We start from the raw sequence: 15680 nt of genomic DNA, 5'->3' as shown, positions 1-15680 counted from the left end.
ATAAAAGTTGTTTTCATTTATACAATTTATACCTATAACAATTATAATTTTAAGTGTTTATTTCCTTATTCATGAATTTTTATATAAAACTTTTATTTAAAAATTATTCACTTAAATATATATATATCATAAATATTAATCTATCTGAATTTTAATCTACAACATTAACATATATGCATAAAATGTTTGCAAACTTTAATAATCAAATATAATCAAACAATAATAATTGTTGTTAGCAATATTAAGCAGCAGTATAATATTACAAACAAATTATATAATAATACAATAATAAATATTTTTTTATTTTATCATTTTTAATCTGTTTTTAAAAGTAAACATCCAAATATTAAAGCCAATGCACCCTCATTGAGCCCATTGCAGTCTTTCGAGCATTTTCTAAATTTATCTCGTTCTTTATTTTCCAATTTTAAAAATTATCTTATCATCAATAGTCATTTGCACATCTTGGTTAAACTCAAAGGATAATTAACAATGTCAATATCATTTAAACTTTATTAGCAATGACGTCACAAGTAAGAAGAAACCTTCGTAAACAGTGATGTCATTTAAATATCTGCTAACTGACGTTCCAACCGACCTTATTGTACCTGAAGAAGGCCATTCAAAACGGCTGAAAACATCTGTTCTTAGTGATTAAACTGCTAGAAACGAAGTGAGAAAGATTTTGTCTTACTTATAATGTTGATGACATTTCAATGCTCAAGTTTCTGATATATTTCAGTAGAAATTAATTTTAACAATCACATATAACAAACATAGTAGGATCATGAAACAGTTCCTGTAAAATACAACTAAAATACTACCTTTGGTTATTTATTTAACAGTAACCTGTAGTTACATTAATAGAAAAACCACAAAAGATAAATTACATTTCTTTTCTGATTTTTAATTTATCAAACTACCAATTAACTAGAAATATGACTGATGAAAACTATATTTCAGCTTAATCAATTTCATGTATTTTTTCCATCATACAATTTACTATAGTTTCACTTTACTAAAAACATCAATTAATATCTTTTACAAATTACAAATGACATTTCCTATCATTTGTTACAATAATGTAAGTGGTGAGAGACGATAAATGAAATAAATGACAAGTTAGTAATGGTCAATTTATATTTGGAAATTATTGTGTTGACAACAAAAATATATTTTAACAAATAATACTACTTTTTTTTCTTAAAAATTATCATTAAATGGACATAAGATTCAATATGTTGTTCAAAATTAATTTAGAAAATTACTTAACTCTTTGTGAGTTTATTATGTGAAGACTACATTTAAAAAACAGAAAAATGAAAAACTTGTATTATTATTAACAAAGTTTCAGAATGATATTTATGAAATTAAATTATTTATATAATATTTAATATTTTTTAAGAATTATTAAGAACAACTATAAAATTTTCATAGAAATTCATAAAAAAATTAATAAATTTTTGTGCCAATGTTGATTTAGTAATATAATAACTTGATAATAAATTATATCAATAAACATTCAATTCAATTTATAAAATTCATGTAATAACAAAAATTTTACATGTGAATTCTATTATCATGTAATTATCTTATTTATAAATAGGAATCTATTGTTAGTGCTACAATAATCAAGAAAGTGAATCTTCTAAATCTTTAGTTGATTTGATTTTACTGCATATATGAGAACATCATAAATTGGGCCATATGGCTGTATGGTAAGCAAATTGTGTCTGCCATAAGTATGTCTACCAGCAAGACTAAACAATATCGTGCTTGTCAACATCAATAAATGATGAATGACATGTTTGACCCAAATTCACAAAGAACTTTTAATTGTGTGTTACTGTGAATGACCAATATCTGGCAAATGTTGACATTCTCCAGTGAATGTCAGCATTCACACAGTCGTTTCGTGTATGTATGAAATATTTGCTAAATATCATTATTTCTCACTTACACTGGCAAATATCGATATTCAGCATGCACTGATGATGAATGCTGAATAAAAATATTTTTATTATATTAAGACAAAAATGCAACTTTTAAATACCGGTATGTCAAAATAGGAGAAAGCTTAAATAACAGCACATGTAAATAAACTGTTGAACCTAAAACAAAAATTACATTCTAAATCATTAAAGAAAATAATACAATAATAAACTTACACATAAATTATGTGATTAACATTATACAATCTTATTTATTGCAACAACTTAAACTGTTATGGCACTTTGAATTGCACAAGAGTCCCTTGCTTTTACAACTGCATTTATTTGTATACCACTTCTTTTTGCAATGACAGCATGTATAGCCTTGCTCTCCACTTTTCGAATTAGCTGCAGCTACTTCTCTCAGCGATATTTTTTGAGAAGAAATCTCATCTATGAAAAGTAACTTTTCTTTACAAATTATGAACTGATTATGGGTATAAAACTGACAAACCGATCAAAAAAACAAAAACGCCATCCAGTGACAAAGTGGGTGGTTTCCACCAAACCGTTGCCAGGAAAACAGGTACGACCTTGTCCTACCTCCGGCTACTCACAAAAAATTTGGCAACAGACTGTCACCTCTCTGTTGACATCAGCTTCTCGGGTGTCGTTTTGACCTCCACCAAAGCATATCTGTGCTTGTCGACATACACCAGCGATTGTTCGAATGTATAATAACATAACCAAATATTCGATCTTTCACTGACATATTTTGTATGTGTCGACATTCACCAGAGAATATCGACATTCTCTAATTTCAGTCTTTCACAATAACACATATATACACACATATTTATATAAGATAACTTTTGAAACCAAGGTCAAATAACAGACATAACAAACTGTCCATTTTTATTACATAACATAATATCTTATGTAATAAAATAAATAATTCAATTTAAGGAAACAGATTTATGATATTGGTATTTTTGAGAAAAAATTTAAATTTAAATTAATAATAATAAATTTCACTTAAAGACAAGAGCAATTTATAAATTACTATAGTTTTATATTTATTTTGTCTTCTTTTTATAATAGCTGAATAATAATTTTACTATATTTTAAGTCTTCATCAATAAAACTGTTTCTATGTAGAGTACAATCAAACTGCAATAACTGGTCAGCTGGATAAGTGGTCACTCTGGATTAATAGTAACTTTTCCCGATCCCTTCAATCTGTTAAGATGATGTTAAGATAATTAAACTCTCGTTAATTTGTCATTAGATTCATCTGTAACTCTGGTTTACTGATCAGATTTATTTTTGTTTGAAAAACAAAGTTTGATTTTTAAATTTAAAGCACAATCCTGATAATATTCATACCTCTAAGATTTTTTTATGTTTATTTTTCATAAATAAAGAGACAGAACATGTATTTTTTCACAAGATTGGTTGTTTTCAAAAATTTTGAACACACTTTTTTTTTTAATCAAAAGTGTCTGACAATGCTATTCTCTTAATAAACCATGACACAATCATAATGCAAAAACAATTATGGTTCTCTACTTAAAATGTCTCAAAAATGAAAAATCCAGTCATTAACTTTGAAAGAAAAAAGAAAGTTGATTAATCTTTATGAAAAACAAACTGCACAAAGACAGCTTTTGCAAAAGAGCATGAAATCCCTCAGACTATACTGAATAATATACTCTCAAAGAAGGAAAATATCAAGGTAATCAATTGAAAAGTTAAGAAAAAAGGAAAAGGCTACATAATTCAAAATTTAAAGTTGAAGTTCTTATCCACTGGCTAAAATTGTAAAATCCAAAAACATTCCTATTTCTGGTGCAGTTCTTCAAGAGAAAGCAATGGAAATAGCAAAAGAACTAAATATAAAAAAATTTAAAGCTAGTAATGGATGGACTGAATGCTTTAAAGAAAGATGTGGTCTCTCCTTTAAAAAAATAAGTGGAGCAGCAGCAGCAGCTGGAAAGAAATGACACTGAAGAATATCTTGACCAGTCCTCGGAATGTGATGTATTCAACTTGGAAGAGACAAGTCTATTTTATTCTTTACTCAATAAAACATTAATATTTAAAAATGACAAATGTATAGGAGGAAAACAGAATAAACAACATTTAATAATTTTGTATAAATGGTGCAGAAAAACTGAAAACCCTAATGATTGATAGGAGCAAGAAACCAAGATATTTCAAAAATATTAGATCACTACAAGTTATGTATGAAGCCAATTCAAATTCATGGATGTCTTCAACAATCTGGGAGAAACATATTTATAATTTAAATAGAGAATTTTTACACCAAAAAGAAAAGTAGCTGTTATTATTTAAAACTGTACTGCACGCATACAAGTAGAAAATTTAAAAGCTATTGAATCTATTGAATTATTAATAATTTCACTAATTAAAATTACCTTTTTCTCAATACTGGAATAAATCACAAACACATTTTACATTCAAAAAAGTTGGAATTTTGTTTTGATTTCAATTATTGCAAATTATTTCAAGTGTGCAGGATTTTTCATTGAGTAAAGAATAGAAAAAACTTACCTTGTTCTAATGAGAGTAAATTTCATGACTGGTTCTGATTCTGATGTCTTATCAAGTTTGTTAAAAGAACTATCAGATAAAGGATACCCTATTCCCAGTAAAAGTACATATACAAAAATATTGAAATATATTCACAGGCTACTACAGAAGAATTGATAACTCAGGTATTAGAGGAGAAAAATGTGCATGTGTACAACAAAAATAGTGAAGATGGTTGTAAAGTATTGGCCTTTTAGCAGAGAAGCACTATCTTGTCAATTGGACCCACCTGTGGTCAGGTAATATACCACTTGTAAGGTGTTGACTTGTAAACAGAGGGAAAACAAAGGAAGTGCTGACTTTGTCAACTGGACCCACCTGTGGTCAGACAATAGGCCACTTGCCATATAAAAAACTACTAAATGTAAACAAGTGACGATGTAAGCTCCACTCTCATCAAATAACAGCAGACCTAAGTGTAAGCTGTTCACAAAGGAACAGTTTGTGATTGGTCGAAAGTTTTTGTCCAAAAAAAAACCTTAAATTGCAAAGCAAATGGGAGAGAGAGGAAAGAAGGGCAAGACACTGGTACACGATAATCTCAGGAACTTGGAAAGCCCTGAGATTATCGTGAGAGAGCATTACTTAGAGAGAGCATTTTTCTCTAGTAACTATCTCAGAGATGGTTAAGTGCGGAGACTGGACGGACCGTGCAGTTGAGCCAACTCCACAAGCTAACTGAGGCCTCTCCAAGGTTTAATAGTTCCCGAAAACCAATCTGGTATGCAAAACACCATGCTTTGTATTTTCTGCACATACTATGTTTTTGAACTTGTACACTCTACATATTTGATTTGTAAATAAACTATAAATTTTGTATAATTTGAGTATGGAGGTGTGCTTTCCATTGAACCTGGATCAACTATATTGAGTCGTGATACCCACAGTGAACCAACCCAAAAAGATGGAGTCTGGGAAAGAACTTCATGAAAACTTCACTATGGTGATGTAGACCCTCCATCTAATAAATTACAAGCTATAGAACAGAGCATTAGAAAGAGTACATCGTTATCTCATTTCTGTTCAAGAAACAATGGATGAAGATTTTAGATCATTAACAGCTTTAGAATATAAAATTACAATTGGTGATCAATTAACAAACAGCTCGGACTACGAACAAATTGGATAACAAACACTGTTGCAAAAGATTTTTATGTTTGGATAATGAACACCTGACAGAACAAACACAAGAAGAAACGATGACAAGTTTAAGATTTGTAAAACCATATTTTACTGGCATTTATGAATGGTTTTGGAACAAGACTTTCACAGTTTCACATAACCTTTTTTGCATTAGTTAATTTCTGTTCTCCAAATTTTTGTAAGTACTTTTCATAAACTTTTTTTTAAAAAAACTGATAATATTATGGGGCATAAAAAGAGTGGAGTGTCAAGAACTGTGTTCAGTATAGAAACTTAGCAAAAGATAATAGTCAAGGTAGAAAGAGGGTAGAAGATGTCTGGTGTTGCTAGGCAGTGTAGCTTCAACAGGCCTGCAGTAGGCACAAACTTAGCTAAAAAAAAATGTATTCAAAAAGACTCAAGTAGATAAAGAAGTAATGAAAATCACATCTAAAAAGCAAAGATGTGCCATCCCTGAAAAAATTGAGAGATTGCTTTTAGTTTGTTATTACATATAAATAAACATAAATATAATATTTTATAATTTCTTACTATTTTTTGTGGTTGCCAAAACTAATAAATCAAATTCCCATAAAAATTTATGTTAAATCGATAATTGGTTAACAAACTATTTGGATAGCAAACATTGTCTTTGAACAGATTATATTGGTTAACCAATCAGCCACTATAATTCTATTAATAGATGTTCTCAAACAAAACTTGATCAATATTTTTCATAATTCTTACAACAGAATAAGCTATGTTTGTTAGCAGAGCCGTAACTAGGATTTTGGACGCCTATGGCCAAGAATAAAAATGGCGCCTTTTTAATTTTTATTATAAAAAAAATAATTTTATTCTAAAAAATGCTATTGTAAAAAAATTATCTAATGACATTCAAAATACTATATAAATATAAATATAAAAAATTTTTGTGTGTTATTAATTTCGAATACATATTCCAAAACCTTCTCATTGGCGCCTTTATTAAATCGACGCCTATGGTGGGGGCCACATTGGCCATACCCTAGTTACGGCTGTTTGTTAGAATTAAAATTCAAATAATAAATATATGTTATATGTAGTAATAAAAATATAATTTATTCATATGCATATAATAATAAAGATTCCGTATTTATAATATATCAGCTCTATGAGATATATTGACTCTGGTTTAGAGTAACTGCTTATCAAGGTTTGACTGTATCTATGTAAACAAAATTTATATTCTGCTTATTATAATTAAGTGATTAAAGAAATTTTTGAATATTAAAAAAAATATATTGTACTATTATATTATAAAAGCTATTCTATGTCAACTGAATTAATAATAAAGCTTATGTATAATATATTACATTTGCAATCTATCTCATTTGAAGTACAGTAGAGCATTGTTTATCCGAATCAATTGGAGACTGGGGTTGTTCGGATAACCGATTTTTTCAGTTAACCGTTTATGTTCGAAAAAATATATTAACCTATCTGATCTTAAAATTTTTCTCCGTTGCGTGTCAGTTTGTGTTGAATTTTCGTCGATTTTAAGCCTAACAAAAATTTTTATAATAATAATTGAGGCTATTGTATTGTTAAAAATTATTTCTTTATTTTGTACAAACAAAATAAATATATTGAAAAATATAAAAACAAAAAAATTATACTTTAGAAGTTAATCTAGTATCAAAAATGTTCGATTTGGCATGACATAGTCTGACTGGAAAGCTTTCAATTGACCATCTTTCGGATAAACGATGCTCTACTGTATGTGTGTCAATGAAATTGACCCATAATATATGCTCAACATATTTACAAATAATTTATTTCCACAAGTGATCTGTAAATATAGTAAAACCTGTCTAAAACAAAAATCTGTCTAAATGAAAAAATTCTTCGGAATGGAGCAATTTCTATGTTAAATCTTACTATAAATTGAAAACCTGTCCAATGTGGAAGTGGAAGCAGAAAAGTTTTTTGGGTACCAAGAATATAACTTAAATCTTAATTAGGATAAAGCAGAGAATTCACATAAAAACAAATAAAATTGTCTCTGGTTGTAACAGACATAACAGAAGATGACAAACTGACATGGTTTAAAATTGTTCTTGGAATACAGAGAAATGATGTCACATAACAAAGGAACATACAGATTCAAAAACTTTATTAATGTTAGTCTTTTTTTGAAGTAACTAGAGACAAAATTGAATATTTTTAAGAATGAAGAACTTTCAAGAATCAGATTTATAATATTGATGAAAAACAAGCAATAAATCAAACAACAAATGGTATTTATGCATGTTCACAAATAGTATTTGTGAAAACAATGATAATATGCAGTAACATAGTGCTACCACTTTGCCTTGTACAGTGTAGTTAGTAAATTTTACACTAACTAGTACACAGTTTCAAAAACAAGCTGATTACCATTTTCAAAGATCAAAGTTAACGAGATTATTATTATAGTATTAAAATTCTTCAAGAAGCCCGATTATGAAATAACCCAGTTTCTATATTACTGTTAATGCAATTAAAATTTCCCACAACAAAGTAAGCTAATAGTTTTTGGTACTTGAATTGGCATGTTTGCTGTCATGTGAGCTCATAAAAATTGCATTTGAGAAGTAATTGAATACTTAGAACAAGATTTTTGGGAATAAAAAGTACTTTTTGCAATCAAATAATTATCAATAGTTAATTGCATTTGAATATTTCTCATCTTTAGTTAAAATCACTTCAATTTAATTTGAATTAAACTTAATAACAAAATTTTTTTTTGTGTGTGTAAAAAGTTTTTACTAAAATAAATGAATGTAACTTCATGACATTTATCAAGTGCAGTTTAAAGATAAAGAAAAAATACTAAAGGTATTCAAAATGGAATCTGCTAGAGTGAAGAAAATAATTCAATATTGTGCAATTCCAGTTTACACAGATTTTATTGTATATTTTAAAAAAGTACAGAATGTTCCACTTAAAATCGGTCTGATATGATGAAAGTGATGTAAATTTTATAGGAATTTTTGATGAAGCATTAGTGATATAAATTTTATAGAGGATATTTAAAAGGAAAAGTGTATGAGACCAATCATAGAACTATATACAAACTAAAGAAAAGCAATAGTAGAAGCATTGAGGCTATTGACATCAGTATTTTAAGTAAACTCAGTGTAAAACTGATTATGTGTATAGCAAAGGCCCATAGATGCACAAAGACACCACTTTCAGCATCTAAAAGTTTCTGTACATCTAAACAATGACAGTTTCTAATGAGTGTTCTTTCCCTAAATTCATTTGCATTGTTTCCAGTGAGTGGGGAAAATTTTATGTAGAACACCCTGTACATTAATTCAAATCTTAACAAATTAAATCAAATAACAATAGTTATTGGGTTGTTTGGAAAGTAATTTCATTTTTTTTCTTGGAAAAAAAAAACAATTTTCTTATAATATATAAATATTTTATTAAATTATATATTGATCATTTTGGTCAAATACCTGTTGCCATTTTTCTGGTATTAGCATGATTCCACATTCATAAAAGTTTTGATCTTTGCTTACAAAAAACTAATCCAAGTGATTTTTGATATCCTAATTTAAAGTAAATGTTTTATTGTTTAAAAAATTTTGTAAAGACCAAAACAAGTAATAATCTGAGGGTGCCAGATCAGGCAAATATGGTGTTTGTGGTATCACATCCCATCCAAGCTGTAACAGTTTCTGATGAGTTACCAAACTTGTGTGAGATCAAGCATTATCGTAATGAAACACAGCACCTTTTCTGTTTGATGGTATCACTCAATTTGTCCATTTGATGGCAGTACACTTTCGAATCAATTGTGGAATTGTCTGGTAGAAGCTCAAAAAGAAAAAATTTCCCTTAAAATTCCACCAAAGAGAGCATCTCTTTCTTTAGGAACATGTGGAACCCATATATATCGAGCTTCGAAACAAAACCAAGTTGTTTCAAGTGATCATAAACAGTTCAATTTGACAAATTTAATCTCTTAGCAATTTCTCATGTTGTTATTTGGTGGTTTGCTTCAATCAATACCTTTATTTTGTCTTCAACAGCTTCAACTGGCCTTCCAGAATGTGGTGCATCTTCAATATCAAAACTGTCAAAACGAAATTTTGTGAACCAGTTTTGGCACTGTCATTCTGTCAACACATCTTCTCCATACATGTCACACAATTTTTTTCTTGCTTGAACAGCATTCTTATTTTTTTAATAATAAATTTATAATAAAAAAGCAAAATATGCCAAAAATGATGCTTTCGATTTTCCATATTTGATGGAATACCAAAAAAACCAATTGCACAGAATCAAACAAAATTTTTTATAAATAAGCCTTGAATGTCAGCTGTCATAATATATAATGACAATATGGTTTAAAATGAAATTGGTGGATAAAAATACAACTAATTCCTCTGGTGGTAAAAAAAAAATTACTTTTTGAACAACCCAATATAATCATTGAAATTTGCCTATGAACAAATTAAAACTATATTCATTGAATGAAACTATATAATAATAAAAATTTATCTTAATGACATTTCAGTTTAACAAAGTACTCAGACTAATAGCAATGAAGTTAAACCATTTTATCTTTATTGGTGAAGTATAAATATCAGATATTTATATAAATGTACTCTACTATTATAATATAAAAAAATAACAATGGTAGACTTAATAGACTTACTTAAAATACCCAAACTCTGGCAGTAATGTGTGAAGTTTGTTTTTTTTAAAAACATTCCATACAAATATGTCTGACAAAAAGAATTGTTATACTGCCTGGAGACATAAAAATTTTCATCTGAGTAAGAAGTCTATTCATTATTATTCATGTACAGTACCTAAAACTGAAGTATTACAACAAAGAAAAGTTTCTGGAAAGAATACAATAAACTAGAAAATCGTTTTGCAAATGGACTTCATTTAACAAAAATATAGATTAAAGTAGCAATACAGTATGTTTTGGTAAGCATTACACTCATTGGTGGTAATATAAAATAAAATATAAATTTTACACAACCAATAAAAAAATAATTTTTGAGACAAATATATAAAAACATCAACAGTTAGCATAAGCAACAAATTATAAAAGCTAATTATTGTATACATGGAAACATGAATAAAGATCTAAATATTAATGACATATACAAGAGAATTAATATATTAGAGACACAAGTCGAGGAATTTAAGGATAATTAACTAATTAATAAAAATTTATTAATTAACCTTCCATTCCTGATATACTGTATCTTTGAGTTCAGATATACTGTATGATGATATGGTGATATATGAAAACAAATAGTTATAAAACAATTGATGTTTGAATCAGATATGAATTCAGACATGTTTGTAAACATTTAAATATTTAAATATATATATCCTTATATCCTTCCTATTCTATTTAACAGAAGGATATATATATAATAAATTTAACAATTTGAAGTAAGTAAAAAAATTTGAAAATGAAAAAGCAAATTTTAAGAATATTGCTCAAAGACAATTGCAGTTTTAAAAGAAATTTGCTAAAATTATGATAAAAAAATAACTTCTGTTAAATGAAGGTAATATTAAATAATATTATTGTACCAACTATTATATCTGTAAAATGTGATGTGCCCAAATATTACAGGTAATAGTTTAATTTTAACGATGTGTATGATACAATAATCTAATATCAATGCAATGCATTTACATATCATCTGTATTTCTTTATTTGTTACACCAATTTTAGGTGTTACATAAATTTAAAATTTAAATTTTATGTACTCTTTTTGAGAGAAAGACTTGCTTTATACAAATATTTGCCAATTATGCCAATTCATTGATACCTACTAGCTTATATGCATATTATTCTGGGTACATAATTTAATATATTTTATACTAAAATATATTAAATTATACTAGTTATAAAAATATTTTTCTGATAATTGCATAAACCAAAGTGCATAAACTGAAATAAATTAAACTATTTGTAAATTCTAAAAATAGTATATTTTTAGAATTTACAAATAGTTTAAAATACTACCAATCCCATTGTGCTTTTTATCGAACAACAATTATGAAATAAATTAGTTTTTAAAATTTTAAATATAAATAAATAAAAAATACATAATTTTAATAAATATTGAATATAAGGTAAGTAAATAGATAAAGATATTATTTTACTTAATTTGTGATTCTAATTACTTTTCAATCAGCAGATGATAATACATTTGAATTTATACAAAGAATTAACCTAATAATAGCTAAGATTATTATTTACTTTTGTGTTATTTTATTAATAAAACAGCCCTAGTCTTTTAATTAAAAACTAAAAAAAAAATAAATAAAACCATCTTTATTGTATTATTAATGTCTCAAATTAACATAAAATCCACAAATAAATATATAACTAATATTGTGTTAAAAATTTATCCTTGAAATTTTTCATAACAGACAGAAAAATATAATCATTTTTATAAAAACAACAAAGTGTGTATTTAACTAACAGCTCATTACTTAACTAGATATAAAGTGTATCAATATATATTTAATTTAAAATTCTGCATTTTCAAAATGAGCAATTTATAAAGAATACCTTGAATTATCAATTGTATATTTGTATCGTCTTGTCCATATGCATTAACTGCTAAACATGTAAACAAGGCAGAATCTCTACGGTCTATAGATTTTATAATTAATGTTGACAGAATATTATCTTCTTGTTCCATTTGTTGTATTTCATACCTGAAATCAGCAAATAATTATTACATTGTAACAAATTACATAATTAAGCAAAATTATTTTTTAAAATTTAAAGTTATAAAAAATACTAAAACATAAATCATAAATAAAAAACTAATAAAGTAATGAAATAAATTAACTAAAATATTTAACGTTGTTATAACTTTATTCAACTAAGTTTCATTATCCCTTAAAAAAACAAAATTAATTAATTCAGTTTTAAAGTAAATACAAACCATAAATTAAAATTGATGGTTTGTTTTTATTTAATAATAATAAGCACTTGCAAATTATTTGTTCATTAACTATCTTAACTGAAGTTTAAAAATTAATTATGTACTTTCTCTTTATAATCTTACTTGTAATAAAATCATTTATTTAGATTTTAAATTTCAGAAGTCAACAAATTTTTTGGCAAATTTAAATGATTTTAATTTAAAATCAGAAGAATTTTATTGATATTTAATACCAATATGTAATCATCTTTAAAGAACATTAAGTTTTAAAAAATCATTATGAGTAATAAAAAAGAATGAAAAATATTTCTTTATTTGTTTATGTTACTTAAATTAATTTTACATTACTAAAAATAAATTTAAAATTCTGATTGAAGAATAATTATATTTTATTACTCCAAACAAAAATAATAATATTAACTTATAAATAAAAAACGTTACTATCTATCAGTAGCATCACAGGGTTCATGTTACCCAGTGCAGTAACTCATGACGTCACTCCTATGGATCTGTTTTTATACCAAACCATAAATAATCTTTAATAATGTTACTCCTAAATTGCAATTCTCTTACAATTTATTACTGAATGTAATGGCTATGACAAACAATTAACAGAATTAAAATTATACCTTTAAATTACAATATCACATGAAGTTTTACATGTATTTATATTTATTTACTTTTATTTTTGTAATTGTATATATTTATAAAATATAAAATAATTTTATTATAATTTGGTAATAATGACAGTCCTGACCAGAGTGCATTGGATGATTTAAAATGAAAGTATGGTAAGAAAAGTTTCTTCCTGATCAATTATTTCAAAACTATTAACACTGTAATAGTTATTACTAATGTATACTACAATGGACATATGTTAAACAATAGTAAAAATTTCCACCCCTTCCAGCTCTTCTATTGGAGAGGGCTGTTGTAATCTCAGTCTCTAATAAAAATGGTGCAACATCTTCAATTACATAGTTGTAGCATATGAATAATACATACTGTTACCTTTAGTGCATTTTAAAATATTAAGTGGAATCTTAAAACAGGCTCTCAATTATGACAGGTAAATTGTATGTCAGGTGTACAGATAAACTGTAATCACTGCTGCATTGTATTTATGTTGTGCTTTACTGCACAACATAAATACAATGCAGCAGTGGTTGAACATGCAATTCAGCTTAGCTTAGGTTAGCATTGTTTTATTTAATAGTGTTTAACATTTTCTATTAAATTAGATCATTTGCATATCCATATCACTGCTAACATAAACCTAACTACACATTCAACCACTTCCACAATGCATTCATGTTATGCAGTGATGCACTGCTATCTCTTGCATGTTGTACAGTGAAGCATTACCTATCATATTTGACAGCCTGTTTCACAATTCCACTTGCCATTCCAAAATCTACTGAAAGATGATAATGTGTATTTTTTGCTACAACTTTATAATTAAAATGTTGTCCTATTTCCATTAGGGGCAGAGATTAAAATACTCTCTCCAATAGAAAAGTGAACGAGGTGGAATTTGCATCATCATTTATCACATTCCTGACATAGTATAAATTGAAAAAAGGTCTACAGTGCTTGCTCTATTAGTTTTTGAAATATTTGGCCAGGGAGAACCTTTTATCATTATCTTGTATTGATACTTATAAGCTGGCTTATGAAAAATGTTTTTGTTGTCATAACTAACTACATACAGATTTTTATAAAAAAATAAATTTCTGCTGAAACACTGCAAAATTTTATGGAAAATCACTTTAGTGTCACACCCTCTGATGATGTCATTAGTGCAGTCTGTACACCCTGCACTCTCCTAGTGACATCATTATTATCTTTAACATTTGATATTGTACAAAAGTTTAATCTTTACATCACTTTTCTTAAATTCATAAAATATTTCAATTGAAATATATCTAATTACTTCAGTTTAATTTCATAATATTTAATTATCACATATCTTTTATATTTTCTACACAAAAATATTCTTCATATACCTAAAGAGGGCTGATAAAGAAGTTGAAATTCTTTGTTTTTTAAGAAAATAATTGCTGGAAGTGTTGAAGTGCTAGGTAATTATTAGTCAAACAAAAATAATTCACTTATTACAAAGTGAAAGAAAACTTTAATTATAAAAATATAAAAATAGCTCATTCTATCTTCTTTTTGTTTAATTATAATTTCATTTACTTTAAACATATAATTTATAAAACAAAGTTAATGTAATTAGAAACTTTTAAACTTCAGATATTAATAGGCCTATATATTAAAATTAACTTAATGTAAGTATTAATATTTCAGTTTTCGATATATAAGATAATCGATAAGATATAAACAGTGTAAGTGTATATATCCTATTATTTTTATTGAAAAATTAAGAATACTGAAAGCTTGGAAATGACAATCTGAACTATTCCAAATAAAGTCAAATGATTGCCAGATTATTTTGGGCTGTGTTAATGCTACTGTTAATAATTAAATGTTAAGTAATTTGGCCTAGAGGTATCTATTTGGCTGTAAAAAATCAGATTTTTAAATGTTTATATTTGTGTATTCCAAGAGTTGTTTACATCAAAACAAACTATCTTTAATTTGAAGATTTCAACTTCTCAGTATGAAAGGTTAACACATTTGTTATTATTGTATTGGAAAAAATTATTTTAAATAAAATATAACTTACCTGGGATCTGAAGGATGTTCAAATGACTGCCTATCTTTGCTCCATGTGATAGTTACTGGCAACTCTCCAAAAGCTTGACATTGAAGTTGAGCATTATCTCCTTTTTTTAGTGTTAATGCACTGAATTTTGCTTTAAAATAAGCTGCAACTAAATTAACAAAAAAGAAAATTTGAAAAAGTGCATACTTTTTATATTAAAACTTTTAATTTTTATTTATATCATATCATACCAGAACATAATATACATATTTAGACTCTCAAATTTAATGGACTAATTGGGGAAGAGGTGTCTGCTATTGCTGAAAGTCCATTAAATCAACTGTGTTTTAAAATAAATATTAATAATAAACTTACAAC

At 26.7% G+C, this 15680-nt stretch overlaps 1 pseudogene; it reads right to left on the bottom strand.

The window, feature by feature from the left end:
• LOC136985431 (cell adhesion molecule Dscam1-like) overlaps positions 1–15680 on the bottom strand; it is a 205500-nt pseudogene that overhangs the window by 101611 nt on the left and 88209 nt on the right.

The sequence above is a fragment of the Centruroides vittatus genome, unplaced genomic scaffold (assembly GCF_030686945.1).
Source record: "Centruroides vittatus isolate TY-2023 unplaced genomic scaffold, ASM3068694v2 contig_970, whole genome shotgun sequence".
In the NCBI taxonomy this organism is placed as follows: domain Eukaryota; kingdom Metazoa; phylum Arthropoda; class Arachnida; order Scorpiones; family Buthidae; genus Centruroides; species Centruroides vittatus.
Note: the sequence above shows the minus strand (reverse complement) of the source record. Positions and strands in the feature narration are given on the sequence as shown.